Source organism: Eptatretus burgeri, chromosome 8, assembly GCF_056783735.1.
Source record: "Eptatretus burgeri isolate ZD-2024b chromosome 8, Ebu_testis_v1, whole genome shotgun sequence".
Taxonomy (NCBI): Eukaryota; Metazoa; Chordata; class Myxini; order Myxiniformes; family Myxinidae; genus Eptatretus; species Eptatretus burgeri.
In genome coordinates, this window is record NC_140968.1 from 97872727 (window position 1) to 97884552 (window position 11826).

Sequence of the window (11826 nt, forward strand, 5' to 3'; positions counted from 1 at the left end):
TTTTTAATAACGTATCAGTGAGGTGTTTTTAATAACGTGGCAGTGGGGTGTTTTTAATAACGTATCAGTGAGGTGTTTTTAATAACGTATCAGTGAGGTGTTTTTAATAATGTGGTGGTGAGGTGTTTTTAATAACGTATCAGTGAGGTGTTTTTAATTATGTGGTGGTGAGGTGTTTTTAATCATGTGGTGGTGAGGTGTTTTAATAACGTATCAGTGAGGTGTTTTTCATAACGTGGCAGTGGGGTGTTTTTAATAACGTATCAGTGAGGTGTTTTTAATAACGTATCAGTGAGGTGTTTTTAATAACGTGGCAGTGAGGTGTTTTTAATAACGTGGCAGTGAGGTGTTTTTAATAACGTGGAGGTGAGGTGTATTTAATAACGTGGTGGTGAGGTGTTTTTAATAAAGCAGTGAGGTGTTTTTAAGAATGTGGTGGTGAGGTGTTTTTAATAACGTATCAGTGAGGTGTTTTTAATAACGTGGAGGTGAGGTGTTTTTAATAACGTGGAGGTGAGGTGTTTTTAATAACGTATCAGTGAGGGGTTTTTCTTACGTGGAAGTGAGGTGTTTTTAATAATGTGGTGGTGAGGTATTATTAACGTATCAGTGAGGTGTTTTTAATAACGTGGTGGTGAGGTGTTTTTAATAACGTATCAGTGAGGTGTTTTTAATAACGTGGTGGTGAGGTGTTTTTAATAACGTATCAGTGAGGTGTTTTTAATTATGTGGAGGTGAGGTGTTTTTAATTATGTGGAGGTGAGGTGTTTTTAATAACGTAACAGTGAGGTGTTTTTAATCATGTGGTGGTGAGGTGTTTTTAATAACGTATCAGTGAGGTGTTTTTAATAACGTATCAGTGAGGTGTTTTTAATAACGTATCAGTGAGGTGTTTTTAATAACGTATCAGTGAGGTGTTTTTAATTATGTGGAGGTGATGTGTTTTAAATAACGTGGAGGTGAGGTGTTTTTAATAACATGGAAGTGAGGTGTTTTTAATAACGTGGAAGTGAGGTGTTTTTAATAATGTTGTGGTGAGGTGTTTTTTTTAATAATGCAGAGATGAGGTGTTTTTAATAACGTGGAGGTGAGGTGTATTATTACGTGGAAGTGAGGTGTTTTTAATAATGTGGTGGTGAGGTGTTTTTAATAACGTATCAGTGAGGTGTTTTTAATTATGTGGAGGTGAGGTGTTTTTAATAATGTGGAGTTGAGGTGTATTATTACGTGGCAGTAAGGTGTTTTTAATAATGTTGTGGTGAGGTGTTTTTCATAACGTGGAGGTGAGGTGTATTATTACGTGGCAGTGAGGTGTATTATTACGTGGCGGTGAGGTGTTTTTAATAACGCATCAGTGAGGTGTTTTTAATAACATATCAGAGAGGTGTTTTTCACTATGTGGAGGTGAGGTGTTTTTAATAATATGGAGGTGAGATGTTTTTAATAACGTGGTGGTGAGGTGTTTTTAATAACATATCAGTGAGGTGTTTTTAATAACATATCAGTGAGGTGTTTTTAACTATGTGGAGGTGAGGTGTTTTTAATAATGTGGAAGTGAGGTGTTTTTAATAACGTATCAGTGAGGTGTTTTTAATAATGTGGGGGTGAGGTGTTTTTAGTCATATGGAGATGAGGTGTTTTTAATAATGTGGTGGCGTTAGGCCCACTGTCGCGACGCATGGTGAGGCGAGCATAACAAGTTGATCCACGTGTGTGTGTGTGTGTGTGTGTGTGTGTGTGTGTGTGTGTGTATATACATGTAGAAATACACATATATATATATATATATATATATATATATATATATATATATATATATATATATATATATATATATATACGCACATGTATATCTTCTTCTTCTTCTTTCGGCTGCTCCCGTTCGGGGTCGCCACAGCGGATCATCCGTATGATCCGCATAGTGATTTGGCACATTTTACGCCGGATGCCCTTCCTGACGCAACCCTGGTCGCCTCTTACGACACAGGGATATGGTACACCTATTTTAACCGGGGTATACACCGGCCCAGTACACTGGTACTCATTTCGCCGACCTCGGAAGGATAACACGCTGAGTCAACCCCCTGGTGTATTAATTCAGTGGCTCAACGGGGCTTGAACTCAGGACCTTTTGGATCCCAAGCCGCTGCCCTAACCACTGCGCCAACACCAGGCTGCACATATTATATATATATATATATAATAAAGTGGAAGTGAGGTGTTTTTAATCATGTGGTGGTGAGGTGTTTTTAATCATGTGTAGGTGAGGTGTTTTTAACAACGTGGAAGTGAGGTGTTTTTAATAACGTGGAAGTGAGGTGTTTTTAATAATGTGATGGTGAGGTGTTTTTAACAACGTATCAGTGAGGTGTTTTTAATAATGTGGTGATGAGGTGTTTTTAACAACATATCAGTGAGGTGTTTTTCATAACGTGGTGGTGAGGTGTTTTTAATAACGTATCGGTGAGGTGTTTTTAATAACGTGGTGGTGAGGTGTTTTTAATAACGTATCAGTGAGGTGTTTTTAATAACGTATCAGTGAGGTGTTTTTAATTATGTGGAGGTGATGTTTTAAATATCGTGGAGGTGAGGTGTTTTTAATAACGTGGAGGTGGGGTGTTTTTAATAACGTGGAGGTGGGGTGTTTTTAATAACGTGGAGGTGGGATGTTTTTAATAACGTGGAGGTGGAGTGTTTTTAATAACGTGGAGGTGGGGTGTTTTTAATAACGTATCAGTGAGGTGTTTTTAATCATGTGGTGGTGAGGTGTTTTTAATAACGTATCAGTGAGGTGTTTTTAATAACGTGGTGGTGAGATGTTTTTCATAACGTATCAGTGAGGTATTTTTAATAACGTGGTGGTGTGGTGTTTTTAATAACGTATCAGTGAGTTGTTTTTAATTATGTGGAGGTGAGGTGTTTTTATAATATTATATATAATTAATACACATATTATATATAATTAATACACCAGGGGGTTGACTCAGCGTGTTATCCTTCCGAGGTCGGCGAAATGAGTACCAGTGTACTGGGCCGGTGTATACCCCGGTTAAAATAGGTGTACCATATCCCTGTGTCGTAAGAGGCGACCAGGGTTGCGTCAGGAAGGGCATCCGGCGTAAAATGTGCCAAATCACGATGCGGATCATACGGATGATCCGCTGTGGCGACCCCTAACGGGAGCAGCCGAAAGAAGAAGAAGATATACATGTGCGTATATATATATATATATATATATATATATATATATATATATATATATATATATATATATATATATATATATATATATATATATATATATATATATGTGTATTTCTATGTGTATATACACATACACACACACACACACACACACACACACACACACACACACACACACACACACACACACGTGTGGATCAACTTGTTATGCTCCCCTCACCATGCGTCGCGACAGTGGGCCTAACGCCACCACATTATTAAAAACACCTCATCTCCATGTGACTAAAAACACCTCACCCCAACAACGTATCAGTGAGGTGTTTTTAATAACGTGGTGGTGAGGTGTTTTTAATAACATATCGGTGAGGTGTTTTTAATAACGTGGTGGTGAGGTGTTTTTAATCATGTGGTGGTGAGGTGTTTTTAATAACATAACAGTGAGGTGTTTTTAATAACGTATCGGTGAGGTGTTTTTAACAACATATCAGTGAGGTGTTTTTAATAACGTATCAGTAAGTTGTTTTTAATAACATATCGGTGAGGTGTTTTTAATAACGTGGTGGTGAGGTGTTTTTAATAACATATCAGTGAGGTGTTTTTAATAATGTGGTGGTGAGGTGTTTTTAATAACGTATCAGTGGTGTTTTTAATTATGTGGAGGTGAGGTGTTTTTAATAACGTATCAGTGAGGTGTTTTTAATAACGTGGAAGTGGGGTGTTTTTAATAACGTGGCAGTGGGGTGTTTTTAATAACGTATCAGTGAGGTGTTTTTAATAACGTGGCAGTGGGGTGTTTTTGATAACGTGGCAGTGGGGTGTTTTTAACAACATGGCAGTGGGGTGTTTTTAATAACGTGGCAGTGGGGTGTTTTTAATAACGTATCAGTGGGGTGTTTTTAATAACGTATCAGTGAGGTGTTTTTAATAACGTGGAGGTGAGGTGTTTTTAATAACGTATCAGTGAGGTGTTTTTAATAACGTGGAGGTGAGGTGTATTTAATAACGTGGAGGTGAGGTGTATTTAATAACGTGGTGGTGAGGTGTTTTTAATAACGTGGAGGTGAGGTGTTTTTAATAACGTGGAGGTGAGGTGTTTTTTATAACGTGGTGAGGTGTTTTTAATAACGTATCAGTGAGGTGTTTTTAATAATGTGGTGGTGAGGTGTTTTTAATAACGTGGAGGTGGGGTGTTTTAATAACGTATCAGTGAGGTGTTTTTAATAACGTGGAGGTGGGGTGTTTTTAATAACGTATCAGTGAGGTGTTTTTAATAACGTATCAGTGAGGTGTTTTTAATAACGTGGAGGTGGGGTGTTTTTAATAACGTATCAGTGAGGTGTTTTTAATAATGTGGTGGTGAGAAGTTTTTAATAATGTGGTGGTGAGAAGTTTTTAATAACGTATCAGTGAGGTGTTTTTAATTATGTGGTGGTGAGGTGTTTTTAATAACGTATCAGTGAGGTGTTTTTCATAATGTGGCAGTGGGGTGTTTTTAATAACGTATCAGTGAGGTGTTTTTAATAACGTATCATTGAGGTGTTTTTAATAACGTGGCAGTGGGGTGTTTTTAATAACCTATCAGTGAGGTGTTTTTAATAACGTATCAGTGAGGTGTTTTTAATAACGTGGAGGTGAGGTGTTTTTAATAACGTATCAGTGAGGTGTTTTTAATAACGTGGAGGTGGGGTGTTTTTAATAACGTATCAGTGAGGTGTTTTTAATAATGTAGTGGTGAGGAGTTTTTAATAACGTATCAGTGAGGTGTTTTTAATTATGTGGTGGTGAGGTGTTTTTAATTATGTGGAGGTGAGGTGTTTTTAATAACGTATCAGTGAGGTGTTTTTCATAATGTGGCAGTGGGGTGTTTTTAATAACGTATCAGTGAGGTGTTTTTAATAACGTATTAGTGAGGTGTTATTAATAACGTGGCAGTGAGGTGTTTTTAATAATGTGGCAGTGGGGTGTTTTTAATAACGTATCAGTGAGGTGTTTTTAATAACGTGGAGGTGAGGTGTTTTTAATAACGTATCAGTGAGGTGTTTTTAATAACGTGGCAGTGGGGTGTTTTTAATAACGTATCAGTGAGGAGTTTTTAATAATGTGGTGGTGAGGTGTTTTTAATAACGTATCAGTGAGGTGTTTTTAATTATGTGGTGGTGAGGTGTTTTTAATTATGTGGAGGTGAGGTGTTTTTAATAACGTATCAGTGAGGTGTTTTTCATAACGTGGCAGTGGGGTGTTTTTAATAACGTATCAGTGAGGTGTTTTTAATAACGTATCAGTGAGGTGTTTTTAATAACGTGGAAGTGAGGTGTTTTTAATAACGTGGCAGTGGGGTGTTTTTAATAACGTATCAGTGAGGTGTTTTTAATAACGTATCAGTGAGGTGTTTTTAATAACGTGGAGGTGAGGTGTTTTTAATAACGCATCAGTGAGGTGTTTTTAATAACGTATCAGTGAGGTGTTTTTAATAATGTGGAGGTGAGGTGTTTTTAATAACGCAGTGAGGTGTTTTTAATAATGTGGTGGTGAGGTGTTTTTCATAACGTGGAGGTGAGGTGTATTATTACGTGGCAGTGAGGTGTTTTTAATTATGTGGTGGTGAGGTGTTTTTAATAACGCATCAGTGAGGTGTTTTTAATTACGTGGTGGTGAGGTGTTTTTAATAACATATCAGAGAGGTGTTTTAACTATGTGGAGGTGAGGTGTTTTTAATAATATGGAGGTGAGATGTTTTTAATAACGTGGTGGTGAGGTGTTTTTAATAACATATCAGTGAGGTGTTTTTAACTATGTGGAGGTGACGTGTTTTTAATAATGTGGGGGTGAGGTGTTTTTAGTCACATGGAGATGAGGTGTTTTTAATAATGTGGTGGCGTTAGGCCCACTGTCGTCTCGCATGGTGAGGCGAGCATAACAAGTTGATCCACACGTGTGTGTGTGTGTGTGTGTGTGTGTGTGTGTGTGTGTGTGTGTGTGTGTGTGTGTGTGTGTGTGTGTGTGTGTGTGTGTGTGTGTGTGTGTGTGTGTGTGTGTATGTGTATATACATATAGAAATACACATATATACGCACATGTATATCTTCTTCTTCTTCTTTCGGCTGCTCCCGTTAGGGGTCGCCACAGCGGATCATCCGTATGATCCGCATAGTGATTTGGCACATTTTACGCCGGATGCCCTTCCTGACGCAACCCTGGTCGCCTCTTACGACACAGGGATATGGTACACCTATTTTAACCGGGGTATACACCGGCCCAGTACACTGGTACTCATTTCGCCGACCTCGGAAGGATAACACGCTGAGTCAACCCCCTGGTGTATTAATTCAGTGGCTCAACGGGGCTTGAACTCAGGACCTTTTGGATCCCAAGCCGCTGCCCTAACCACTGCGCCAACACCAGGCTGCACATATTATATATATATATATATATATATATATATATATATATATATATATATATATATATATATATATATATATATATATATATATATATATATCATTGTTGAGGATTCGGGTGGATCACAATATAATGGTAAAAGTAAAAGTTTTCCAAATTTTGCCAGATCGCATTTTGCCTTGTTCCTATTGACATTTTGAACATCTGTACCAAAAATTGAGCCAATAGGACACTAGTAAAGGGTGGAACACTTTTTCACAGTTCTTATTGCTCAACCTCAGCTCTATGGACAGTTGCGGAACTTACTGAGTAATTGCTAACATCATGTCCCAAGCTCTTTGCTGTCACTATGAAGGATGCAGCAGCCTGACGATTGGATAGACCCTCTCTGTCCCATGTTGTTGTCAATGAAGCAACAAGTACTTCAGATGAGCCTCACTTCTTTAATCCTGCATGTGAGATATGGCTGGGCTTGGCAGGCGTTGCCCTGAAAGCGAACTCTTCGTCTGAACCATCTTCAGAGGCTGTTGATGAATCTTGTCCAATTTCTTCCCTCAATCGAGATAGCGTGTGAGTACCTCGGATACACTTCTGTTTTGCCATTGTTTCTGCACTGTGTTCAGCTCTTGCGTTTCTCTCAGCTTCTCTTGCCCTCTTTCTCTTATCCTTCCCTTGCTGAACCTTGTCGACACATCCAAAAGAGCATGACATCCGGTCTTCTCTTTGGTGCCTTAGAAATTCTTTGTCTTCTTCGGGGATCTTCAGGTCGAATATGTTTGCTGCAGCAATATCGAAGAGATCCTGAAGATCCCCGAGCCAAGTTTCACGACGTAAAAGAGCTCCATCCGTCTCTCTGTTTTTCTCTTTTATTAGTTTCTTGAACTCCGCATACAGCTTCTTGATCTTTTTTCGAAGATTGGCATCCGTCATTGTCGGTAAACTGGCTCTCTCCCATATCTTCTTTACTTCATCCATTGTTGCTGTTGTTGCCTTTGATAATGCCTTCCCCTCTTCAATATGATAGAGGAGGTGGAGTAGCACTTGCTCCTTTGAGGGAAGGCGAGCTCCTAAAATGGAAGGTAGAGGGGGCTTCTCGAGCAAGTTGCATTTCTTTCTTGATGCCATTATTCCTGAAAATAGAAAAAAACGTCAACATTGTGAAAAAGTGTGCCACCCCTAAATGTGCAGCAATTGACTCCATTTTTGGTACAGATGCTTTCAATGCCAATTGGAACAAGACAAAAAGCGATCTGGCAAAATTTTGTGAAAATAAATTTTGTGAAACACCCTATTGAGGATACATATATTTGTTGAGGAACTCCAGGAAGGGTTCAAAACAGCGTAGCACTTACCTTGCGTAGGTCTTCTTGGGTTGCTTTACGCAGCTTCTTCGACTGGAGGAGTGTGGGAGGGTCATTTATTTATATAATCAGAACCACCTGGGTTTAGTTGATGAGGAGAGAGCTGATTGGCTATTCCCCCCATTCACAGCTGAGAGATGTGGGTGAGTCTTTCTATATATATATATATATATATATATATATATATATATATATATATATATATATATATATATATATATATATATATATATATATATATATAGTTGCAAATTCGCGCCCGCCAGCGTGCGAACGGCCGCGTCACTCGAATCGCGACCGCGACGCCCACCGGACGGACAATTCAGTCGTGACCCTCTTGGAACAACGCCGGGAGCGAGTCACGGGTGGGGGTTTAACCCCACCACGACCGTGCCAATTGCCCACCAAATTCGATCTACCTAAGTACCTGCGCGGATGGTCGACCGGGCGATCGTATCACGCCACAGGCCGACTCCGGACACGAACCACTTAAGCAGTTCGTTCCGTGCTACAGTGATAACCGAGGGGTGTTATAGTCGGCCTCGACGGTTCCGATTAATTACCGGGCATATTAAGCCCACTACGAACCCTTTACCTGAAGCAGGATGGAGGGTCAATAAAGAAAAGACGAAGCGAAACGGGAAAAACAGTTCACACAAAGCACATTTATTTCCCGGCACACGGAAAGCACACATATACAGTCAAACAGTCAAAATGCACATATATCAACCCAAACAAAAGAAACAATGACGCAGAGTTATTACCGACTACGCGTACACACACGGCAACACTTATACAGTTCTACTTTACAGACGGCGCCAACACACATTTACTCAAAAGCAAAGGAAAGAAGCCACCCTCATAGACAAGGGGGCAGATGGGCCTGTAGGCCAATATGTGCACGTGACCTGAAGGAGCGGCCAGGCCCGCGAGACCGGGGGGGTGGAGGGGGGGTCCTACCCGCGTCCTCGTGACGCGTTGGTGGACGAGCTACAGATGTGGCCGCGTGGCTGTGCCCCAACTCCGTGCTCCTTGGCGGGTTTCGTTGGCACGACGTTTGGGGTGGGGTGGGAACGGGGCCCCCTTGTTGCACTATCTCAGCGTGGGGTAAAGGGGGAATTGTTGATGCCCTGGGGGAGGAGAATGGCTGGCTGGCTTGGGTCCCGCGATGAGCGATCCCACACCGCGACCTCGTCGCTGACCGCCGTCCTTCTCGCCCCAGACCCGAGCTCCTTGGCCTCTTCCCACAACTCTTCTCCGCCGACTCCAGAACCCAACTCTTCCTGCATCACCGATGGCTTCGCCACGCGACTCCACTCTGCTCTGCTCTCCAACCAAAAACTGACTACTCTGCCTTGCGCTCGCCTTCTTATTGGCCGGCAGGAGCAGCTAATATGCAAATATCCGGATCAGGATGACCTCGGGGGCGGAGCCCAACTCGCCCATTGGTTGGAGGAAATGGGGCGTGAATCTCCCCTGATCCTAGAATTTGCATATATCGATTTCACACAGATGCGCCTGGAGGCGGGGCCAAGCCGCTCCGCGCTTGCAAATTGGACGGAGGGGAAGTGGGCGTGTAGCGTTCTTGATCCGAATTCTCCCTCGGAAAGGCCGCTATTTGCGTTCGCGGAACGGTGCGTATCGCTGAACGGGCCCAAGACAGCCCGACGCTCAGTGTTCACAGGTGGTGCGGGAATGTCCGTAGAAGGAGAGAGGTGAAGGTGGTGGAGGGTTTTCGGTGGTGGTTTGATGGTTATGGTGCCGTTTGGCAATGGCGGTGATGCGATGATGTGGGATTCAATTGTGAAGGTAAAGGTCGTGGCTGTTGGCGTTGTTGTTGTTGTTGTTGTTGTTGTTGTCCGAGGGTTGGAGCGTGGTTGCAGTTGGTGACGATGGCTGGCGTGGTGGTTGTTGTGTGATGGCGGTTGAGACGTGGTTGGTTCAAAATAACGATAGAACAGAAAAACGGCTATCTCAAAGCGTCGCAGCCTGGATGAATCACATAAATTCCCTCTATACAACGGGTTTGGGGCTAACTACACATCTACTAACAGATATCTGAACTACGGGCCCTGAATGGTGGTTTGCGAATTTCCACAGCCGTAAATATATATATATATATATTATATATATATATATATATATATATATATATATATATATATATATATATATATATATATATATATATATATCCAAGCTGGTATCTTAAGCCAGCCACAGACTAAGCATCCTTGATCGTTCCAATCATTCCTTGAAAAATTATAACTTCTCACAACCTATAAAGCCTTTGGTAATAGTTCAATGGAGTACTGATTTGTGGTCCTATATCTACTTGCAATCTTTTCTACTGCCATTATCCCTTCCTAACTCAACCCTCAAAGTTGCAGATTACTGTGTTTGGTCCGCTCCTCTCTTGTTCATTCATTCTCTTGTTCGTTCTGGCAAACCTTTGCCCCACTGTCAGCAATTTGCCTTTTTATTCTTCATCACTTTTTCATGAGCTTATATCTATCTTGTGGGTGGGGGTAGGGGGGGCAGGGAAGTGCTCACAGCACATGTGGACCGGATCAGGCAGAGTAAGCAGAATATTCACTGCCTGAAGGCCAATAATGAGTCACTTTGTGCTGAGCACTATTTGATAAGGAAATGGTTAGTATCTTAAGACTACCTTGGAAATACTTTGTGTTTATTTTAATGCAAATTGTCCCAAACAAGGCATAAAGCCACTTTAGGAAAGGGGCTAAGGGAAGGTTTGATAAAGACAAGGAAATAGCAACACAAAATAAAAGAAAGACAAAAATAACAAGAAAACATCCAAGACACAGGAAGTAGCAGAAGTCAGGTGAAATGTGATGTCACCTTAAAGATGTAGGAAGAAGGAATTGATATTCCTCTTAAAGCTGGGCTGATCATAAGATAAAGAGAAGCACGTTACAGTTAGTGAATTACAAAGCACGACAGCACGAGTGATAAAACCATCTGCATAGTCTTTCGTTCTGCACTTTGGATCAGCTATAGTGCATGGCTGTGCAGAGATGGCAAACTGAGTCTTGCGTCCAAACACTCATACAGGAGGAACCAAGGTAGAAACTCCAGCAGAACATTTGTCATGAAAATATCTGTGGAACAAACTAATAGTGGCAACTGACCTATGGTGAGAGAGCGGTTGAAAACTTGACCCCATCTCAAACACCAACCAGGTTAACTATGCGTTTCTGGAGCCTACCAAGTAAAGATAAAAGGCAGGCTGGTGCCCCAACTCAAATGTGGCAACAGTACTCCATGAGGGGACGTACAGTTATCTCATACAGGAACAAAACAGCATCAGGAGGTAAATACCTGTGCACTCGATAAAGACATCCAACTCACCTGGAAGCACTCTTCATAGAACCAAAAATGTACTCATCCCAAAGGAGGTTAGAGGAGATGTCCAAACCAAGAAGCCGAAGCTCAGATGATTCTGTTAAAGTTGAAGACCCCATGTGCACAGCAAAGAAAGACCTGTTTGTATAGCGAGATATGGACAACAATTGAGTTTTCTTTACATTGAAGGTTAAGGGGCTGTCACACCTTGACGTTTTAGCCAGCGTATGGCAAGGTCTCAAAATGTATGTAAAACGCTGGCGTACGCTAAACTATCAGATGTTTTTTTTTAAGTTTTGGGCGTATAATAACGTGTTGGACGTATGCATAACGTATTAGTAACGTACACAGAACGTTTTAATCACATATAGATAACTTATACCAACGAATGCTGAGCGTGTTGTCGGCGTTCACAACCTATGCCCAACGATAGTCTAACTTATGCATAGCGCGGCAGCATATCGCCAACGATCACATGGTGTAGGCTATTAAT

The 11826-nt window shown here is 41.2% G+C and overlaps 1 protein-coding gene across 3 annotated transcripts in view; it reads right to left on the reverse strand.

Moving 5' to 3' along the window:
• Window positions 1-11471, reverse strand: part of APBB1IP (amyloid beta precursor protein binding family B member 1 interacting protein) — a 106714-nt gene extending 95243 nt beyond the window's left edge. For all 3 annotated transcript variants that reach the window (XM_085893139.1, XM_085893138.1, XM_085893137.1), the window contains exon 1: window positions 11340-11471. The gene's annotated coding sequence lies outside the window, so the exon portion shown is untranslated. The remainder of the gene's footprint in view (window positions 1-11339) is intronic.
• Between the last annotated feature and the right edge of the window lie 355 nt (window positions 11472-11826).